Source organism: Ahaetulla prasina, chromosome 7 (assembly GCF_028640845.1).
Source record: "Ahaetulla prasina isolate Xishuangbanna chromosome 7, ASM2864084v1, whole genome shotgun sequence".
In the NCBI taxonomy this organism is placed as follows: domain Eukaryota; kingdom Metazoa; phylum Chordata; class Lepidosauria; order Squamata; family Colubridae; genus Ahaetulla; species Ahaetulla prasina.
The window spans coordinates 752791-774729 of NC_080545.1; positions in this window are offsets into that span (position 1 = coordinate 752791).

Sequence of the window (21939 nt, forward strand, 5' to 3'; positions counted from 1 at the left end):
GGGGCTCCTGGTTCCTGTGGTCTGCAACTTTTCCTCTGGAAATCCGTTTCTACTCCCACACCATTCCAAGGGTGCTCATCCCAAATTGTATAGCTAAAAGTCTGTAGAGATTCTCCGTCATCCAGGTCATGGTTGTCCCAAAAGCACCTGAAAAAGCACCTTTGGGAGAACCATGACCTGGATGACGGAGAATCTCTACAGGCTTTTAGCTCTACTCATTATTCCCCCCCCCCCATGCTGCCATTGACTTTGGACTAACTTTGGAGTAATGGCACTTAGGCTGCTTCTGAAGTTTTCGATTTGGTCCTGAAGAGATTCTGAAGGCTCTGTTCATTCCTAATATAAAGGAACACCGGATAGAATATGACTCATTTGGCAAGGCTATTTCAGTTTATGTTATTGGAACATTTTTTTTTCTTTTGGGTGCATGTTCCATTATCACAGTTGGGGTTAGACTACAGAAAGTAACTGAAAAGAGAAATTCAAGAAATGGCTTCATTGGGATGAATTGTGTCTTCTTTGCCTCAGGAAAGCAATTGGCCTCTCCAAGGCGTGGATCTCTTTCTCCCACTAAGCTGAGTCCCTCTGCATAGACCTACTTTCCACACCATCAGATCCAGATGAGAGTCAGGCTAATAGAGTTGTCCATATCTGCCAGGAATTTGGCCTCCGTGTATAGAGAGCATTTGAGTCTGATCAAAATCTGGATGGGATTTGGTCCAAATTCTGAGATTCCCAAGCTGCTGGGCCTGCATTGCACCTCTGAGCATTTCATTCTCCATCTTCCGCCAGAGAAAGCCTTTCATGTGAAATATGTATACACAAAGCGAAAGACAAATATTGTCACTGAAATTCTATATATCCCAAATCAATAATGGGAAGGGTAACAAAAAGTAATCCCTTTAAAAGCCACATTATCTGCTTCTTCTTGTTTATAAAATATTAAGACCAGTAAAATTATGGTTGATTGACAAATAATGCCTGGGAGGGCCTTTTTCGAGCAAACAAAACTTACTGTGTGGTAGAGCCAAATTGTCATACCAATTGTGGAATGTTGAGCTAAGCCATTCTAGTTATTGTTTTATGTTCAGATTGTTCAATATCTGTTTTGGATTTTCGTTGCTGTGATTTTCAGCATGTGTTTATAATATTTTCTCCCAACAATCAGAATAGAATTTCTATATTTAATTTACAATGGTTTTAATCCCTGTAAATTATGTTGTCTTTTCTTTGTTGCAGTTTTGTTTGCACCAAATGCTTGAAGCAACTTCCAAGAATATCAAAGAGATTTACAAGAATAAAGTGATTCAATAATAACTTCTGAAGTTAACATGTATTTTATTATGGTCATTTATTTATGAAAATAGCTCTAGTCCACCTATTGATTCAGTGAATATTCTAGGGCAACAAACATCGTCATTTGGATCAACAATAAAACGAGGAACAATGGCTGAAAACAAAAGAGGAAAGGCACAGCTTCAAAATCCAAGTGAAATGAAATGAAACCATCAAAGCATCATGAAATCAAGAGCAGCAGAAGAGAGGATCCGCTTCTCAGTCTGGACCAACACCAACTCTTGGAACTACGGTAATAAATATTTTGGTTCGTTCTTGGTTTCCCAGATCTGTTTTCTGAAAGGCTGTTCATAGAAAGCATGAAAATCTTATAGTCCAATTCCCTGCTCACTTTAGGAATCTACATTACAGGTGTGATTTCGAAGAGAGCTTGTAAGCCATCTGGTCTCAGTTCATGTTTAGTGTAGGAATCCATTAAACTAATCCCTCCAAAATGGCCATCCATTAAACATTTCCAGCTAGGAAAAGCCTTCTACTGCTCCGCCAGACTCTTCCCTTGTTTAACAATTCTTGTTATCAGTGCAACTCTGGAGGTTATAACATTCAATAATTCTAATCCATACACTCGGCTGAATCTGAGTTGGCATAAACCTTACATGTAACATGGTAAAATTTCACCACAGTCTGGGCCTCTCTTGAGCCCTGGGCGACTGACAGCCTCTTTCTTCCTCTTGAGTTTAAGGCTCTAAGCTTTCTCATTCTGTAAGAGGATTGGAGCAGAAGGTCTGGCATTTCTCCTTCAGATGATGCCCGGATGAACAGCTCAGGCTGTGATGAAGCGATGGAGTTAGTTGTGCCCAGCTATGGCTAGAGAGCTGGCCTTTAACGTCCTATGAGGAGGTGGGAGATAGGAAGGGTAAGCAATGCAATCTGGAGATGCAGTGTTTTTGCACCAAGGGCCAAATTTGACTCAAAAAGGTACATTGGAGAAAAGCAAGCATTGGACTTGAGAAGGACAAACATTTTCTCCAGAAGCAGCAGCCAAGCTCACCCTGAAATAATGTTGCGATTGCATTGCTGTTTTTTCCCCTCTCTTGAAATATCTCCTGAAGCATATTGGAGAAGCCAACATTAAACACACGCATTTCCCATCCACTTTCTTTAAACCATTCATTTAAAAGACTGAAATCCCCAAAGATTCACAGCCAACTATGAGGCACATCTTGCTAAATATTCATACCCTGTCAATCAAAATTGGCTTTAAATGTTTATGTGTGTTAAGCGGGGACTAATTCATTGCGATCTTTGATGACAAAACTTTTGAGGGCAAAGAAAATAGAGGAAGGCAAGACGACGCCAACTAACTTTGAGAAATCTCACCCTGAAATCAGCTGAGCATAACTTCTGAAGAAAGAAGACAAACCTGGTCTCCTTACCTTCATTTGATTAACACCCAGATTAAAGGTTCATGGTTTTTTTTGTCTTGCATCAACTTCACAACACAGGGGCAGGCAGTATGCAGCCTTGGGACTAGCTTCAAAAGTCCTTTGCACTTTTCAGAGCTAGCCTGTCTGAAATGGAAACAAAACAGGGAACAATAGACAGCAGCCAAGGAGCAGATGGGCTGCTTTCTATCCCTAGTGGTTGGCCATGTTTTGCAACTCAGAGAAGGCGGATGTAATATTTCTAAGAAAAAAAGTTTCCTATCCCTGTCTTGGCAAGGGAACTTTGCAAAGGAAGAAAGGAAAAAGGAAGGTGTCAGAAAAAGAGAGGAGGGAGGGAGGAATTCCCATTCATTTCAGCTTTGCTTCTGCTCCCAGCAAAATTTGACCATACTGCCATTGGGATAAAAGATGATCTCCAATTTTCCCACTGGCAAGTGGAGGAGAAGGTTGATGCTAGTTCTGCTGCAACTGAACCTCAACACTGCGAGCCATTTCCTGGGTTCACCTGAGAAACAAATAATAGTTGCAGCTTTTGTGCAAATGCCACCTCACACCTGGTCTCTGGAAAAACTCCGTAGTTTCACAGAGATAGGCTAGGCCGTAGTATAGAATCCCTCCAATGGAGCTTAATTCACCCCTGTGACTCTGTGGCCATGCCCAGGCATAAAATGTAGGAGCAGCCTGTCCTTTTCCTTCTACTTCTCAGATTAATTTATCACCCTGAGATTTCCTGCTCTTTCTCCTCTGAGTAGTAAGCAGATGTTTTGAAATATAGGAACTTGACATTTCTAAAGGAAGCGTGAATACAGACGTCACTGTACAGACTGTTCAAAATAAGTATTAATTAGAGGTTGTTGTTGTTGTTTTGGAAGGTCCTGATGACAAAGTCTTGCTGGCTCAGGAATATTTAAGTCTGTGTTATTTTATTTGCAAAAATCTGAGGACCCTCCAGACATTAGGACAAAAATAAAATGATTGGCAACCCTGGTGGGGGTGGGAGGGAATCCTTGTAGCTCCAAGAAAAAGTCACAAGGAAGCATTAAGAGGCTACAGTAGCACTTTCCCGATGATGAGTGAATTCCTACCTCCTTCTTTTACTGCCATTTAATCAGAAGCAAATTAAGATCACCTAATTACTAACTTGAAATTTAATAAATGAAAATTATTACAGATTTGAATTCTGACAAAATAAAAAAAAAGACTCTTAAAGGAGAAATAACCCCAGCTAGTCCCTATTTAGAGTACCGAAGCTACATTTTAATTTCTTAACATCTGAAAATACTTATCTGAGAGAGGTAAAATTAAGTCATATAATTAATGCCTCAGTTTTTCAATAGACTTGAATAACTTGAGGCTTTTTAATTAAATGTTAAAGAACAGTTTATTACATTGGGTAGAGAAGGGCTTTAAAATATAGATGCTTCTCGGTAGTTACAATATTCCTTTTTTCCAGCATCAAGGTTTGGCTTGTTTATATTTACCTCTCAACTGTTGTTAACAAATTACTTTTGCTCAAATTAAATGTGTCTTTAAAACCGAGAAATTGTGGAATGTATGTATAGAAATTCCATATAGCATATAATAAAACTTTTCATACTGTAATATTTACAGTTGCGTCAGAATTTTCATTAAAAACCTCTCTCTCTCAGTACTATACGGCTCAGCCAGGAAATTTTATTCTGGATGCTTGCCCATATATATATGTGTGTGTGTGTGTATGTATATGTATACACACACACACACACACACACATATAGATAGTGTGTGTGTGTGTGAAAGTACTGTGTGTGTGTATATATATCAGGCACTTACTTTGCAGCTGGAGAACTTTAAAAACAAATTATAATATACAAATAGTGCTTCAGCATTTGCAAAGTTGATTAAAATTTACCATACTGAGATTATCAACTTTTTTTAAAAAAAGAAAGTAGGGTTGGGCACGATGAACCCGTCTTCTCTGAGGAAAGAAACTTGGATCATATTTCTGAAAGTCCTGGGTCAGATTAGAGAATGCAGACCTAGAGCCAAGTGGTTATGTGAAGGTGACACGATAGAAGCTGACCGTGATGAAACAATGCTGAATGCAGGGACACCGTGACAGAAGACTTCCCCGGAGCTCTGAGTTTTTTGCTAGTAATATATCACTTTTGTCTCGATTGGCTTTTTGGGTACAACAGCCAGACAGCTTCACTGATTAAGTGCAGCAAATACATTGTTTGAGTTTCACCTATGATACCAAGTACCCGTAGTCCAACTTTCAGCAGACTCCGCCCAGAGTTAAATGCCACAGTGGTGCCACTATTACTGGACCACTATTACTGGAACAAGGTCATCCTTCGGAGAGGACGATTGCAGAGGTACAAGTTGGATCCTTGCCTTTTAGAGGACATGTTAGAACATAGAATAATAGAGTTGGAAATCTTCTAATCCTACCCCCCCTGCTCGAACAGGAGACCCTACACCATTTCAGACAAGTGGTTGTCTGATCTCTTTTTGAAAGCCTCCAGTGATGGAACACCCACAACTTCTGAAGGCAAGCTATTTCATTGGTTGATTGCTCTCAGCGTTAGGAAGTTTCTCCCTAGTTATAGGTTGCTTGTCTCCTTGGCTAGTTTCCATCCGTTGCTTCTTTTCCTGCCTTCAGGTGCTCTGGAGAATAAGTTGAACCCCCTCTTCTTTCTGGCAGCCCCTCAAATATTGGAAGATGCTATCATGTCACCCCAGTCCTTCTTTTCACTAGACTAGACCTATCCAATTCCTCTAACTGTTCTTTGTATGTTTTAGCCTCCAGCCCCCTAATCATACCTGTTGGTCTTCTCTGCACTCTTTCCAGAGTCTCAACCTCTTTTTTATATGTTCATCTGGTTTGCAGCCACGAATGGGCATCTGGACCTCTGTATAACCATCTTCCCAAACCAATCAAGAGGAATAATATTATGTGTAGGCCAGGTTTGTTTTCCAGATGCCCAGGTCTTTTTTTTTTTTTTAATTCTTCCAAAAGGAATCAGACAAATGGGAAAGCTCTCCAGTAGAAATCCTATTGCAAAAAAGTACATGTTTCTTTCATTTGTTTAAAGTAAACTTGATGGTAACATGAATATTTGAGCATGACGTAGGCCTGGTGATATGCTCCATGTGAATGTCCTTTGCTGATATCTGAAAGACTGTTTCAAATTTATTGGGTTTTTAAAGTCTGGAAATTTAACATGCACATGTTTGACCTCAACCTCGGCCCGTATCCAGGATTGTTGGCCAATTTGTCCAATTTTACAAGTTTTATTACGCAACCCTGGCAGAGGACAAAGCTCTTAACTTTTGTTTGGTTTTGCTTAAAGGGAGATGGAGGCAGGATTCATAAAAGCCCCACTAGGACTCTATGAGTCAGAGAGCAAACTATTTATTTCACGATAAACAAATGACACAATCCCTTCAACATTCAAGAATATCTTCATGTTTCTTTGAATGTGTGTTTTACATTTGGCCTTATTTTTTGTGAATCCGATATTAAAAAATAACATTTCTCTAACCTGACAAAGAGCACAGCACTGTTATTTTTGCTCAGCTTGCTGTTACTTAACCTCTCTTTTTTTCCACAGCAGCAGAGAGATGTTGAATCTCCTCCCTGAAAATTTGCCAACAAGTTTTACAAAAAGACAACACAGTAAAATTGCATTAATGGGCTCTTTGTGAATCTTTCTGGAAATAAGAGCCCTCAGAGCAACATCCAAATGTTGGTCTTCTTGTCTAATAACCAAGTGAGCCAGCTCTGATTTTAGAGATTTCAGGCACCTCTGATTCCCAAAGAGCCACATGTTGGTGCAAAGAATTAACTCTGCAAAATGCTGAAGTCAATCATACACATTAATGAGACAGCTCAAAGGAAGACCTTTGAGGAAAGAAGGAAGGTTGGAATAGAAGACCTCCAAGATCCCTTCCAACTCTGTTATTCTGGTCCTTGCATAAGAGAAAGGTGTGCTGAGATTTAGAGCAGAGGTCACCAAACTTTCGGACCTCAGGGACCACTAAATTCATAATTTTAAATTCCGCGGACCACTAATATGATCTGCCTAATGACCAGCTCGGTGGGTGTGGCAAGGTGGTCATGTGACTGGGTGGGCATGGCCAACTCAATGTCACTCACATCAAGGGGTGCCTTGCCAGCTTCTACTCGCTACTCCTCACCTGCCTGCCTGCCTGGGCTCCTTAGGACCCCAACTGCTTCCTGCTTCCTGAGCTAAGCAGCCACTATGAGAAAAAGTTGGCAAAACAGCTCAGTTCAAATTGGATCTGACCAAGAAGGAGGCTCAGTAGAAGCACCTCACTAACGACTACCAGCATAGGCTTCCAAGCAGAGGGAAGACCTGTGGGAGTGCAAGGCCAGGTACCAGTGTCTTGAGGCTCAGCAGGCTGTAATGGTCAGCCAAAGAGAGAAGCAACCTGGAACTAAGGAGAAACATCCTAAGAGTGAGGACAATTAACCAGTGGAACAGAAGTTGCATTCAGAAGTTGTGGTGCTCCATCACTGGAGGTTTTTAAGAAGAGGCTGGACAGTCCCTTGTCTAAAATGATATAAGATTTCTTGCTTGAGAATGGGCTGGACTAGAAGACCTTCAAGGTCCCTTCCAGCTCTATTCTATTCTAAGCGATGGGCATCATAAAGTTAAGAAAATCCATTGATTGCTAATCTGCCTTTATTATTTATATTAAAAAATCAAAGTGGAAGACATATCCTTCCTCCCCCTATTTTCCCTGTAGCAGCAGCAACCTTTGAGGTAAGTTGGGCCAAAACTGGCCCAAAGTCACATAGCCAGATTTCATGGCTAAGGCAGGACTTGAACTCACAGCCTCCAATTTTCTAGCCTGGTGCTTTAACCACTAGCCCAACCTGGCTCTTAAATAAATACGTTTGTGAATTCATGTTGCAAATAGGTGTTTTTGGACTCTTAAATTGTTGATGCTTCAAATGGGTTTGGATCAACTTGAACCAATTTGAAGCATAATGTCTAATTGATTTAGCATTTTGTTGTGTGGAATCAGCCTGATTTGAGCTATTTGAACATTTGCTCATTTTCCTCAATCAGGATGAGAGACTGAATCCAATTACACCCAATTCATGCACGTGTAAGTCAACTATTTTGTCTATAACAATATTTGAAAGCTTGCTTCACTTGTCGAAATGGGTGGCTCCTAAAATAATTCCACATCTAATCCAATTCTTTGTACCTACTCTCTGATCTCCTAGTTTTAAATCTCCTTCCTGCCTCCTTAAAAGCCAGACAAAGGATGCCTTGCAACAGAGGCAGCTACACCTTTAAGATCTACTATATCAATATTGTAATCCAACCCATCTTTCTCAGGCTGCTACAAAAGTCAAGTAGATTTCAATGAAGCTGCTCCTTACAAGTGCTTGATTTGCTATTTCCTGCCTCTTCAACGCACCACCCAATTAAACATTTACATATCCGCAGGAAGGATCAAGGACTGCTCAATATGGCAAAAAAGTCAATATCAATATCACTTGGAGGCCACAAAAGTCAGGAAGGCCAGCATAATAAAACGTATCAAAGATGAAAGAGGAGGAATATTCAGAGAAAAGATGTGAGAACTTACAAGCGTTCGCATTTGGATTGTCTTCTTTCACCAGCTCATCTAACCATTGTAGACTTTAATTTACCCATGTAGTAGGGCCGTATTGCTATAGTCCTTCTCATGTTCTCATTTTACCTACTATCTTGTCCCATTGATACCTTATGATTTATCATTTGTTTGTAGATTATGATTTATGATCTGTGACCTATCACTTTGTTGTTTGTATGTACACTGAGAGCTTATGTACTAGAGACAAATTCCTTGGGTGTCCAATCACACTTGGCCAATAAAGAATATTCTATTCTATTCTATTCTATTCTATTCTATTCTATTCTATTCTATTCTATTCTATTCCAATTCTAATTGTACTCTATTTCCATTCCATTCCATTCCATTCCATTCAATTCAATTCCTTTCCATATTTCTATTCTATTCTACATTCTATTATTTCTATTCTATTCTTAGGGTACCATTTTGTATGTTTCCATAGATGCTGATGCATAGAAGCCCCATCAGGCCTCTGGATTCAGTCACATAAAATATGTTTACTGGAGGAACACACAAATAGGCAGCTCATTAAACACACCCAACATGTTCTTGCTTTAGTTTGATGGGGTAATCACCACTTTGCTCCCCTCCCCCATTTTTGCGAAATTAAATTGAACCAGAAGCCTTAAAGGATATGTGGGGCTTAGCTGAGATCTTACAGTCAAGTTCAAACATAGTTTAACTGCGATTCCCCAATTGTAAATGCAAAGTAAATGCAATTTAAAAGCAGCTTAAACCAAGCATGAAAGACCAAGAAGTCAAAGTTGAGATTCCACGCATCTGGTTTCAATATGTATTTTCACTAGTTGGACAAGTGACTTTGTTATTGGTTGTATTTTTACAATTCAGATAGTATAATTTCTAAAACAAAAACCTCCTCCGTTCAGAATTTGAGGTATTCTATTTAGTATTAAAGGTAATTTTTTTTTTTAGAAACAACAGCTACCAAGTTATTCTCTGCTTCTACAAAAGTCAAAAAATATGTTCTCCCATCACAAATGTTGGTGGAGGAGAGGCATAATTAGCTACAGAAAGTCACCACTTTTATTACAATCGCTGCTACATTTGGTTCAGGAAGAGTAAAACAAAAATCCACCCTGCTTTCAGCTGCTACAGTCATGCCAAACCAACCGCCGTGTCAATGAAGCAAGAGAAAATCCACAAGGATCTGCAAAGCAACCTTTGTTCCACTCCATTTGGCCATGGTCTTCAGAGGCTCCCCTCCAGATACAAACAACTTCAATTAACTCCCATGAAAAGAGAGAGAGAGAGAGAGAGAATGAAAGAGAGAGAGAGAGAGAAAAAACCTTAATGTATGTGTTGAGTTAGGAGGAAAACAGTCTCCTGTAGTTCTACCTTAGAGCCAGGTTGCATTCCAAATTAGTTGCAGCCAGAAAAATCTGATTGGTACTTTTTTCTGTTTTTATGGTGTGGCAAGAAACTGAGGCTGCTAGAGAATCATTCCACACTGATGCTTAACTTCAGATTTAAAGGACAGTAATGCATGAACTCCCTTCCCTGGCCCTGGGCTCTGTCCTTTCTCCTCCACCTGGGTGGATCTATCAGGCCCCATCAGAACAATATGAATCTGTGGTTTCAAAATTTGGAGAGCGCGCGCGAGAGAGAAAGGACTGCCATGACCACACTTTTTTCCCATTTAGGAGCTTACACTACATTGTGTAATTGTGTACGGAGGTAGTCTGGCTCGCAGATGTGCGGAGCCCCAATGGAGCACGCTAGATTCAAGGCAGATGGCTTGTAGCAAGGCACAAATAAAAATGGCAAGGAGGCTGATGCGATTAGAACACCAGGCCTTCTGGTTTATCCCAGGGTCACACTAGAATCCCTGGGAAAGTAGGACAGTTACCAATCTGGGTGGGGAGGAAACGTTGCAATAGAAGGCAATAAATAACCAGGGGATGATCATGTTGATCAATTTATGCAATCTGGGAATCCTTGGTGCAATCATTATTGTCAATAAATCTTTTCTTTCCCTGGAATTTCCCTGCAAATAGGCATCTGTTTTAAACCATGCACCCTCTCCATCCCTGTGGAATCTCCTAAAGGAACCACTGCTGAAACCGGGCCACTAACCACTGGGGAGTGGCACTAGAACTTCCAGTATGTGGAGGTGTCTCCATTGGTGGACCTGTTTCACTGCGAAACTAAAAGGTTCTGTCAATGTAGCCTCACAATAAAGTAGATTTAGCTCAACTTCCACACAACAGTATTGCATCAGTTGTCGCTGTGGCTCTAGGAAATCTATGCCAAATGGGTGGTGAAGGGATAAAAGTACCAAACTAGGAACAAGGTGACAGCCTCTCCTTGATGGATGACTTTGGGTCATCTTGCCTTTCAGCCCAAGGGCCATTTTGGTATGGTGGGGAAGACATTGGACTAGCACTCTGTGGAGACCCTAATCCCCCTCAGCCACAGATGCTCTCTGGAGGGTCTCTGGACCAGCCCTCCCCTCTCAGCCCCCTCCCCTGACTTCACAATGTTGCTGAAACGTAGGAAGAACGGTTGCAGGATTTGGGTTTGGCCAGTCTAAAGAAAAGAAGGACTAGGGGTGACATGATAGCAGTATTCCAGTATTTGAGGGGCTGCCACAAAGAAGAGGGGGTCAACTTATTTTCCAAAGCACCCAAAGGCAGGACAAGAAACAATGGATGGAAACTAATCGAAGGGAGAAGCAACCTGGAATTAAGGAGAAACTTCCTAACAGTGAAGACAATTAACCAGTGGAACAGACATTGCCTTCAGAAGTCATGGGTGCTTCATCACTGGAGATTTTTAAGAAGAGACTGGGTAATCCCTTGTCTGAAATGGTATAGCTTCTCCTGCTTGAGCATGGGGCTGGACTAGAAGACCTCCAAGATCCCTTCCATCTCTATTCTGATTCGATTCTATTCTATCCCAAGTCCCACGGAAGTCAGTGGATACCCTTTGATAATCATCTCCATGATTGCATAAGGCTGTAAATTGCAATTCTTTGATCACTCCCAAAACCAAAGATTTACAACTTGGCTTGGAGGAGAGGCACAGAGTCTCCTTGATGACTTTTTCCACACCTTTCCTGGCATTCTTTCCATGACTTTCCGGTTATTTATGAGGCAGGTGACCAGCAGACCCTCCTGTGCTGCAGGTGAGGGCTTGCCAAGCCAAATTATCGGGTGACATTCTATTCGCAGAATTAATGAGCAAGGTCACGCCAAGAATTTATTGGCCTTCAGACCTGACAAATGGTTGCCTTCCTCCTGCCCCAGGAAAGATGGAACCTGCCCCCCACCCAGCTGTTTTCTCCCCTGCTTGAGACCCACACTTGTAACTTACATATTGGTGAGAAGCCTTATCATCGGTTCGTTGGACCTACAGGCAGGAAAAATATGGAGCCTGAAATAAGATTCTTATTTATTTACATTTGCCTCTATTCATTTCTTCCTTTTCTGCATTTTGCTTGCTGTTCTCTTCTTCTATTATTTATTAGATGAAGCAAAAGTAAACTTGATCCAACATTTTATACAAGAATATCACTGTCTTTGTCTTGAATCCTACAGTTCAAACATTGTGCACAAAAGTGGACATAATAGATGCTCCTTATAACCTAATAAAATAGAATAGAATTTTTTATTGGCCAAGTGTGATTGGACACACAAGGAATTTGTCTTGGTGCATAAGCTCCCAGTGTACATAAAAGAAAAGATATCTTCATCAAGGTACAAAACACTTACAACACTTAATGATAGTCATAGGGTACAAATTTAACACTTCATGATACAACACTTAATGATAGTCATAGGCTACAAATAAGCCATCAGGAACCAATCAATATCAATATAAATCATAAGGATACAAGCAACAAAGTTATAGTCATACAGTCATGGTGGAAGGAGATGAGTGATGGGAACAATGAGAAGGTTAATAGTAGTGCAGATTCAGTAAATAGTTTGACAGTGTTGATGGAATTATTTGTTTAGCAGAGTGATGGCATTCAGGAAAAAACTGTTCTTGTGTCTAGTTGTTCTGGTGTGCAGTGCTCTATAGCGTCGTTTTGAGGGTAGGAGTTGAAACAGTTTCTGTCCAGGGGTCTGTAAATATTTTCATAGCCCCCTTTTTGACTCATGCAGTATACAGGTCCTCAACAGAAGGCAAGTTGGTAGCCATTGTTTTTTCTGCAGTTCTAATGATCCTCTGAAGTCTGTGTCTGTCTTGTTGGGTTGCAGAACCAAACCAGACAGTTAATCTAATGATAAGAAAGAGACATGTGAAATTCTTATAATCTAATATCTTATAATGAAGACTTTCCTTTTTAAGATGGGATTTCATTTAAATTGATGATGACAGGATCAATATTTTTAATCAAGTTATGCTGATTCAAGGGGGATTGGATTTTTAAATTTACAGATAATTTTAGGTTTTTAATTATTAACCACTTGAGTCAATCAATTGTGGCAGTATAAAATTTTATTAAAAATTAAAGGTAATAAAAATAATGGCAGATTAGATTATAAGAAGGAAGCCAGTTTGGTATAGAGGTGGAGGCATCAGGCTAGAAGCCAGGAGACTGGGAGTTCTAGTCCTGCCTTAGGCACAAGGCCAGCTGGGTGACCTTGGGCCAGTCCCTTTCTCTCAGCCCTAAAAAACAAGCAACAGCAAACCTTGCCAAGAAAACTGCAGGGACTTGTCCAGCTATTGAAAACAACAGTAACAATGGAGTCAAAGGAAGATTCCCTCCAGGTTAGAAGAACTACCTTACTTCTGAAGTTTTGGAATGCCAACCAGATATGGGCCTCTGGTGGCTCAGACTGCTAAGACAGTCTGTTATTAACACAGCTGCTTGCAATTACTGCAGGTTCAAGTCCCACCAGGCCCAAGGTTGACTCAGCCTTCCATCCTTTATAAGGTAGGTAAAATGAGGACCCAGATTGTTGGGGGCAATAAGTTGACTTTGTATATAATATACAAATGGATGAAGACTATTGCTTAACATAGTGTAAGCCGTCCTGAGTCTTCGGAGAAGGGCGGGATATAAATGCAAATAATAAAAAAAAAAGGACACAGGTGAATGTGGTGAATGCAGTTAAAATAGACATGTGTCTCTTTAACATAACGTAAAACATAACATTTTATTTATTGTTGGAAAAAGAGGAAGAAGAAAAGAAAAACTCGGGAATCTTCAAATAATCCTTAACTCTCTGCCTCACACCTCATTGTAGTTCCTATTCTGGGCTTCTTGCCTTTAAAAAAAAAAGAAAATATCAGCTCAACCTTAAATCGAAAGACCAGCAGGGAAGATGAAAATCAGTTGTGTTTCAATATCTAAGAAATCCACACCGATATTATGTATCAGAAAAAGGAAGGCTCATAATTTGGATCTAAAACTCTGCATTGTGTCTCAGAGCAGCTGGTGTGTACCTGTGTGTTAGAACTGAGGGTGTGAGAGGGAGGAAGTGTGAGCATTTCTGCCAGTTCTTGCTGGAAAAGACTCTTATCATATAATTTCTTGAATCATGCTGGAAACAGGTAGTTTAATAGTTCTGTAAACCATTAATTGTGCTGGCAATTGTGCTGATCGTCAGTGTATAGTTTTCTATGTACACATGCTTGGAATCATACCAGACTAATGAACAGTGGGGGAAACAAAGTCAATGAATCAAATAATTCTTCAAGTCACGATCCAGGTGGCTGATGTTTTATTTCCATCCTGAACTTCTAGAGAGGTGAGGAGAAACTGGATTCAGGGGAAGCCCTGTGGTTTCTCCACAAATCTATTCAGAAGGGAAGGGTGGAGACAGCCTTCCTCCAATATTTTTATGCCAGGGAAAAGCACGATGGTCATCGATACTCTGCTGTCTCACCCCCGAATTTTAAGTGTTTGCAAAAAGAAAAACTCTGCCCACATATGGACAAATACAACTCAGAGCCTCTGATGGGAACATCATGCTTAACGGCCCCAGTTGATATATAAAATTACTACTTTGGTTGGAAAATTTGTCAATGAAAAGTAATGTGTTTTACAGCAACACTGGAAGGAGAACAGAAGGGCTGTGCAAGATGAGAAAACTTTTTCATTAGTTTTTACTACTGTCCCTTCCTGGGATTACACGCTAGGGAATTACATCATGGAGTACACATTACACAATAAAACTCACATTCCTCCTCACATTCAGCAGCAGCTATTTTTTTCAAAATGTACTGTGACATGTACTGTGGGAGGGAGGGAGAGGGAGGGAGAGAGAGAGGGGGAGAGGGGGAGAGAGAGAGGGAGGGGAGAGAGAGGGGGAGAGGGAGAGAGGGAAAGAGAGAGAGGGGGGAGAGAGAGGGAGGGAGGGTGAGAGGGAGAGAAGGAGGGAAGAGGGGAGAGAGAGGGAGAGAGAGAGAGAGAGAGAGAAATCTGGCAAAGTTCTTTTTCCATCCTTAAAAAAACCTGACTTGATTTGAGGCTTTAATGATTGCTTAATATTTTAGCATTCTGGCATTCCAGGGCTTATGTTTTATCCGCAGAGGAAAATATTTTATATCTGCCTCTCGGGTGACTTATTAGGGGCCTGGCTGCTACCTGAAAGCTGGGCTAGGCCTAAGCTGGAGAAATTCCTGAATGGAAAGTCGGAAACCCATCCCTGAATGCCGCGATTGACTCAGTTCCTGTAACCAAATGTCTAATATGTAAAATTAAGATTCCCTCAAGCTGAACTCAGCTACTGATTACTTAGATTCGCACATATGCACAGGATTTTCTTGGCAAAATACAACAATTCTTCAGGGTTACTTTTTAAACTTCTCAGCTGCGAGATTTCCTGGTTGTCTCTCAGCCAGGCGTTAACGGGGTGGAATCCGGCCAGGGTGTCTCCAGTCAAAGCTGCATCTGGTTTTTACATGCCTTGAATCAGGCAGATATGCAACCGCATGGTTGCGGCTGCCATCCTGGCATTTTGGATCACAGCCTAGGACAGGGGTCTCCAACCTTGATCAAAGCTGGCTGAGGAACTCTGGGAGTTGAAGTCCACAAGTCTTAAAGGGACCCAGGTTGGAGACCCCTGGTTTAAAGTCATCAGGTTGTTGCCCTGTTGCCGTGTGTACTTTGTGCATGAACTTGGACTGGCCATCCTAGATGAAATGAACTGACAGTCCCACTTAGTAGGAATAGTTGACATTTTATGAAATTCCATCCATGTGGCTCTCCAGCTTCTCAAATTGATTTTAACAATCGATAATCACAAAGTCTCATTCTAGCTCAGAGGGACCAGTTTTAATTCACTGATTCCGCTTCAGGGTTGCTTCAAGTCCCATCAAACAGCTTCCTTGTGTCAGAAACACCGGTATCTGATTTCTATCCTGCCAGGCTTTGAACTACAACTTTCTGAACTTTCAACAATATCAACAGCTACTCCAGAGGCCTCTGATTGTGACCATTTAGCGATTGTTCGCTCTACTGCCTGAAGCAAAGTAGAAAAAGCAAAAGCAAATGTTTAGCCCTTTACCAGCAGGAAGCCCTCGTTGAGCTGTTTCTCATCCTCCAAGAACTCCACGTTTCACAGAGGCCTTTTACATGTGTCATTCCATTTATACCGTGGAGCCTTACGAGACAAATCTAACTTCTTCAGGAGGTCCAGATTTAGCTGGCTACGTAATTTGAAAGCACAGGAAGTTCTTTAGCACAAATATTCTACCTCTACAAGTCACCCATATTTATGTCACCTGTTAGTACTTCAGAACAGCTGCATCCCTCTGACTCCCGCTCACTTGGTTGACCTTGGACAGTTGTCCTGGGAAGTTTTGTTTTCTTCTGCCCTCCAACCTCAACTTTTGTTCCTGTGCTTTAATTAGTTTCATCTCATATAAAACCATGATGTGGGAAAAAACTCCCAAAACTTTCAATTAGTTCCATAGAATTGAGTAAAGTCCAGAGACTGCAACCATATTTCAATGTCACTGACCTCCAATGATCTCCATTTTAAAAACTCCTCCAAGGAGACCAGAAGCACTAAGAGTACTTTCCAATGTGGACTCTATGATTGTTTCCTGATTGCTTAATTGTAGCCTATGACTGTCATTAAGTATTGTATCATTAAGTATTAAATTTGTACCCTATGACTATCATTAAGTGATGTAAATGTCGTACCTTGATGAAGGTATCTTTTCTTTTATGTACACTGAGAGCCTATGCACCAAGACAAATTCCTTGTGTGTCCAATCACACTTGGCTAAAGAAAAATTCTATTCTATTCTATTCTATTATGTGAGACAGCCTCTGACACTCGTATTTGAATGTATGAAGGCTGGGGAAGGATACCCCAGTCAACAATAGGTCATGAAAAAATATGACCGTGGGTACATCTGTATCATTCATCAGGATGGTATAAGGACTGCTGCCTTGGACAGAGGGTTGGACTGGAAGACCTCCAAGGTCCCTTCCACCCCTAGACTTCTAACATTGTTAAAGGATGAGTGCAATGTGATGAGCATTCAAATCCATCTAGAGCCTAAATGTTTCAGTCTAACCAAAGAAGAATGCAATTCATTTTACAGATACTTCATGCGTTATCCTTCTAATGTATGTATGTGAACACCCCATCAATTAAGTACAGTATTTATCTTGCCAAATGGGGATTTTAATCAGCAACAGCATCATTATCTGTCACTCTCCAAAAGCTTTCCCCTAATTGTGATGTGTAAAAGCTGGCCTTAAGAGTAAACACACAGGAAGAGGTAAGGAACTCAGTCAGGTGTCTTGGACAACCTCCCACAGGCCCTCCCAATGATGGGAGTTGTGCATTAGAACTCTATTCACTTTGAAAGCTCTTTTGAAGCAATGTTGGCGACCTCACACAAGCATAGTGCTTCTCTGTTACACATGAAAGCACACGTGTCTTTCTCAGGCTTCCGTGTGAATATAAAAATAAGACATGATTCCGTTACTAAAACAAATCCTTAAAGAATCCCAACTTTAAAGCAACTTTCAAAGTAGCAGCAGAAGTCAAGTTGCTGTAATGAACAACAGAGAAGTGCTGTGTTCACAGGACGCCTGAAGCCCTTTTCCCCCCAAATAACTTTCAAAGTGAGCACCGTCCTGATTTATAATTATTGAGTCCCATTCACTTCTGACACGCTGCCATCCATCATCCTTTGACTGTCCAAGGTTGCGGCTCTTTATAGCCCATCAATTCCCAATTAGCCAATCACTCTGGGTCCCCGAGGAGCCGGTCTTTCACTTCTCATGAAAAATTCACTGCATCACGGGAGGAAAGTGTGGAGCTGGTCCTGCCTGAGCTCCTAGAGCAGCTCTGACACACACATTTTTAACTGCACTGAATGCCCTTTTTGGAATTTCACTGCAAGCGAATTAGAGGGGAAAAAGAGAGCATGCTGAGAGCCTTTTCTGTAAGCGTAACTTTGTCAATGGCTGATGTGATGCTGAAAAGTGCTTAGGTCAGAAAAACAAGTAAAGAATCTGGAGAGCAAAGGAATGTTTGATTTTGGCACAGCGTCTAACACAGAGATTGGTTCAATTCATAGTAGCTGCTATTCATGGCGGACCCTGCAGAGTAGCCAGTGGAGGAAAAAAATCCTGCCAAGCCACAAATGGAAAACTTGTGGTCTTCAGATAATATTGAAGTTCAACTCTTGGCCCTCTGACCAGCATGGCCAATGATGAAAGATGTTGTAGTAGTAGTAGTAATAATAGTAGTAGTAGTAATAGTAATAGTAGTAGTAGTAGTAGTAGTAGTAGTAGTAGTAGTAGTTCTTTATTGTCATTGCAGAACTGCAAGAAACCTGCAAGAAAGAACTGCAGGAAAAACAATGGCTACCAACCTGCCTTCCATTGAGGACCTGTATACTGCACAAATCAAAAAAAGGGCTGTGAAAATATTTACAGATCCCTCACATCCTGGACATAAACTGTTTCAACTCCTACCCTCAAAACGATGCTACAGAGCACTGCACACCAGAACAACTAGACACAAGAACAGTTTTTTCCCAAATGCCATCACTCTGCTAAACAAATAATTTCCTCAACACTGTCAAACTATTGACTAAATCTGCACTACTATTAATCTTCTCATCGTTCCCATCACCCATCTCCTCCCACTTATGACTGTAACTTTGTTGCTTGTATCCTTACGATTTATATTGATATTGATTGTTTCCCGATTGCTTAATTGTAGCCTATGACTATCATGAAGTGTTAAATTTGTACCCTATGACTATCATTAAGTGTTGCAAGTGTTGTACCTTGATGAAGGTATCTTTTCTTTTATGTTCACTGGGACCATATGCACCAAAGACAAATTCCTTGTGTGTCCAATCACACTTGGCCAATAAAGAATTCTATTCTATTCTATTCTATTCTATTCTATTCTATTCTATTCTATTCTATTCTATTCTATTCTATTCTATTCTATTCTAATTCTGAGAGACAGAGAGACCAGCCCAAAGTCACCCAGCTGGCTTTCATGCCTAAGGTGGGAGTAGAACTCACTTTCTCCTAATGATTGGCACAAAGTCAGCCAATTGGCTTTCATGCCGAAGGTGGAACTAGAATTCTGAGTCTCCTGGTCATTGGCCCAAAGTCACCAACTAGCTTTCTTGGCTCAGGTGGGACTCGAACTCATGGTCTCCCACTTTCTAGCTTGGTGCCTTTACTACTAGACCAACTGGCTCTTAAGAATGCGAAAGGAAATATTTTCATCAGTCTTTGCCATAGTTACTACCCAATGCTTGTTCTTTTACGGATAGCCGTGTTGGTACTCTGCAGCTTCCTTTTCTCTGTAATTAAACCAAGCCAACCAAAGCCATTCATCGCAAATGATTTGGGGAAGGGGAGAAACGTTTCTCCCGACTGATTTCTGCCTAAATGACAAAGTACAGGGTTCTGCTTTATTTTTCCCAAAGCAGCCAAAATAACAATTGTTACTATTCTTGAATAACTATTACTTAAGTCTCAGCAAAATTCAAACTTTGATTAAAAAAAAAAAATCCTGTGGGAACCTCCTGTCTTGTATTAGGCCTATTTCAGAATTTTGCAAACCTGCTTATTATATCCCTTTGACAATAACCGTGTTCCTGTTTTCTGAACCTTGGAGGAACAGAAGCAAGAAACGGAGCCTTGTTCTCCTCACTGCATTTTCCAAGAAGCTAAAGATCAAGAAACTTCAAGGATGATTTTTGTGTTTATAATGGTGGTTTGTACCGTTGGGATCTGTATATTTGCAATTCATCTAATGCTTAGCAAAGGTCAAGAAAGAATAACATTTTGAAGAGGTTACCTAAGACTATAAAAGGTGCTCTCCAAGTCTCAGAGGATCTGCGTAATGTTTTACTGCTGTGCAACCACAGGCTGCCATATGTAGATTTATGTAAACTATTTCAAGACCTCCCCAAAAGGAAGATACAGTATGAAACCTATTACTGGTATATCAGCCCCACTGAGAAAGATCAGAGGCAGGGACGCATCAAAAGCCATGACATTCCTAACCTTGCCTTAAATTTTTAAAACTCGTGAAAAGGACGGTTCTTTGCAAAGAAGTGCATAAATGCTAGCTGGAGTTGATAAATGTTTCCAAGTAAGCAGGCCCATCTCAACGTCTCCAGTTATTGAAAACAGGGTAGGAGCCCACTTCTTCATGTCAAACTGAGAGGGGCAGAGGAGAAATGTAATATTATATTCCCAGTATATTCTTGGGGATATATGAAGTAAAAGCTGGCCCATGGGTAAAGTTGGTTATTGTTATTTCCCACATTAATGGTTACCTCATCCGGAAGGCTCTTTAGTCTACATCAATCAAGCCTCCAGATTCAAAAGCAGAATCCATTCTCAAAGTTGTGCAAACAGTCATTCTTAGAACTGAGCAGCTACTGAAAGGACCGATAACATCTAAGCCACAGTTATGTGGGAGAATGCTTTCCTTAATTCTCTGAGGTCTGTTTCTGAATGGACATGAGTAGGAGGCCTAGACACGGAGAAACAAAAGGAGCGTGGAAGAGGCTCAGCCTATTTACTCATGGAATTCCAGGGTGGGGAGACTTAGCTCCACATTTCCTGGTGGCATTTCTGTCTGGCCCACTCGGACGTTTCATGACTCATATAGACAGCAAAGTCCACACAGACACACAAACAAGCTGCTTAATCCATTCTCATGTCAGTTGACATGAGGTACATAATCACCCCAGGCAGGGAAATGGGCATTTGCCCAGCTGGGTGGCATCACCTCCTTACTTAAGACTTTAAAAGATAATCACAGTAGTTCATTTAGACATGAACATCACTGTTCTGCTTTCCTTCCTAGCCTGGTTTTTAGCCAAGGTGTGTAAATTATACAGACGGGTATTGAACCTAAGCCTGGGAATAGTCCCAGATTCCAAATGCACACTTATCGGAGTGAAACAGCATTTTTCCAACCACCACTAATCAACTGAAAAGTGCACAAATGTCCTTTCAAAATTCTCCACCACTAATTTAGGCACACCAGCTGCTGGTTTCTTCAACCCCTTCCAGAGTGGTGTTCCATAGCCAAGAATAAAATATACAAAGATCCTTATTTTCAGTTTACTCCCACACTCATTTTTTTTTAAAGAAAAATCTTTATAGTTCATCATGCAACTTATCTGGAACTCCTTTTCAAAATGTATTGTGGGCTTTCTAAGGTAGACCAGGCAGGAAACAGGCCCCGATGAATTAATTGAACTTTATTGTAAAGCTACATTCCGAGAGTCTTGCAAGGCTGAAAGTCTACAATCCTCCCCTCTGTTTCCTTTACAGCTTGAGAAACCAGGGAGAAACCACCCAATATGCAGCTGAAGGCTACGACGTCTCTTATCTGACCATCCTCATGTCTTCCCAGCCTCTTTTAAGGTCTTTCTCACTTATCATCAAATGTGAAGACAATGCATAGACACGGAAGTCACCCATCAATGGCTTTGCCAATATTTTTATTCCTGTAAACAGGCACTTTTGCAGATTCAAAGGGGAATCCGCAGGGGAACTTGCCCGTCTTTGGGTACAAGGCTCAGAATTCATATTCAGGCAAGTGATGGAGGCTGAAGCCCAAATAATGTCCCTTTTCTCCTTTTTTCTTCCTTCGAAGGAAGGAAACACCTCACAGAGATGGTGCTTGTGCTCCCAGATCCTTGAGAAGGAAGCAGGAAATCATTGGCTAGAAGGCACAAGCGGCACAGAGCTCTCTCAAGTCACAGTCAGGAAAGCTTTCCTATACGTATGTCAGGAAAATAATAATAAAAAAAGGCTTCTTAAAAAGAACAGCGGTAATAAAATGCAACGTAAAATTCACCACAGACACCAGGCTGTCAGATGGTAGGCCAAGAAACTCCCAGATTCACTCCAGGAAAAGAACAATTTGCCAAGAGAAACTAAAGCAGGCGGTTCCAATTTGTTTGGACAGCATAATGTGTGTTTAAGAGGGTTTAGAAGGGTGGGGGGGGGAACGAGCAAAGACAGCTCAATTAAGAAAGAAAAAGAGACCCCCAAAACCTGTATTTAGCAGTAGAATGACAAAAATAGATGCTTTATTTTGCAGATCTGACCTTCTGATGGGTGAGGTCT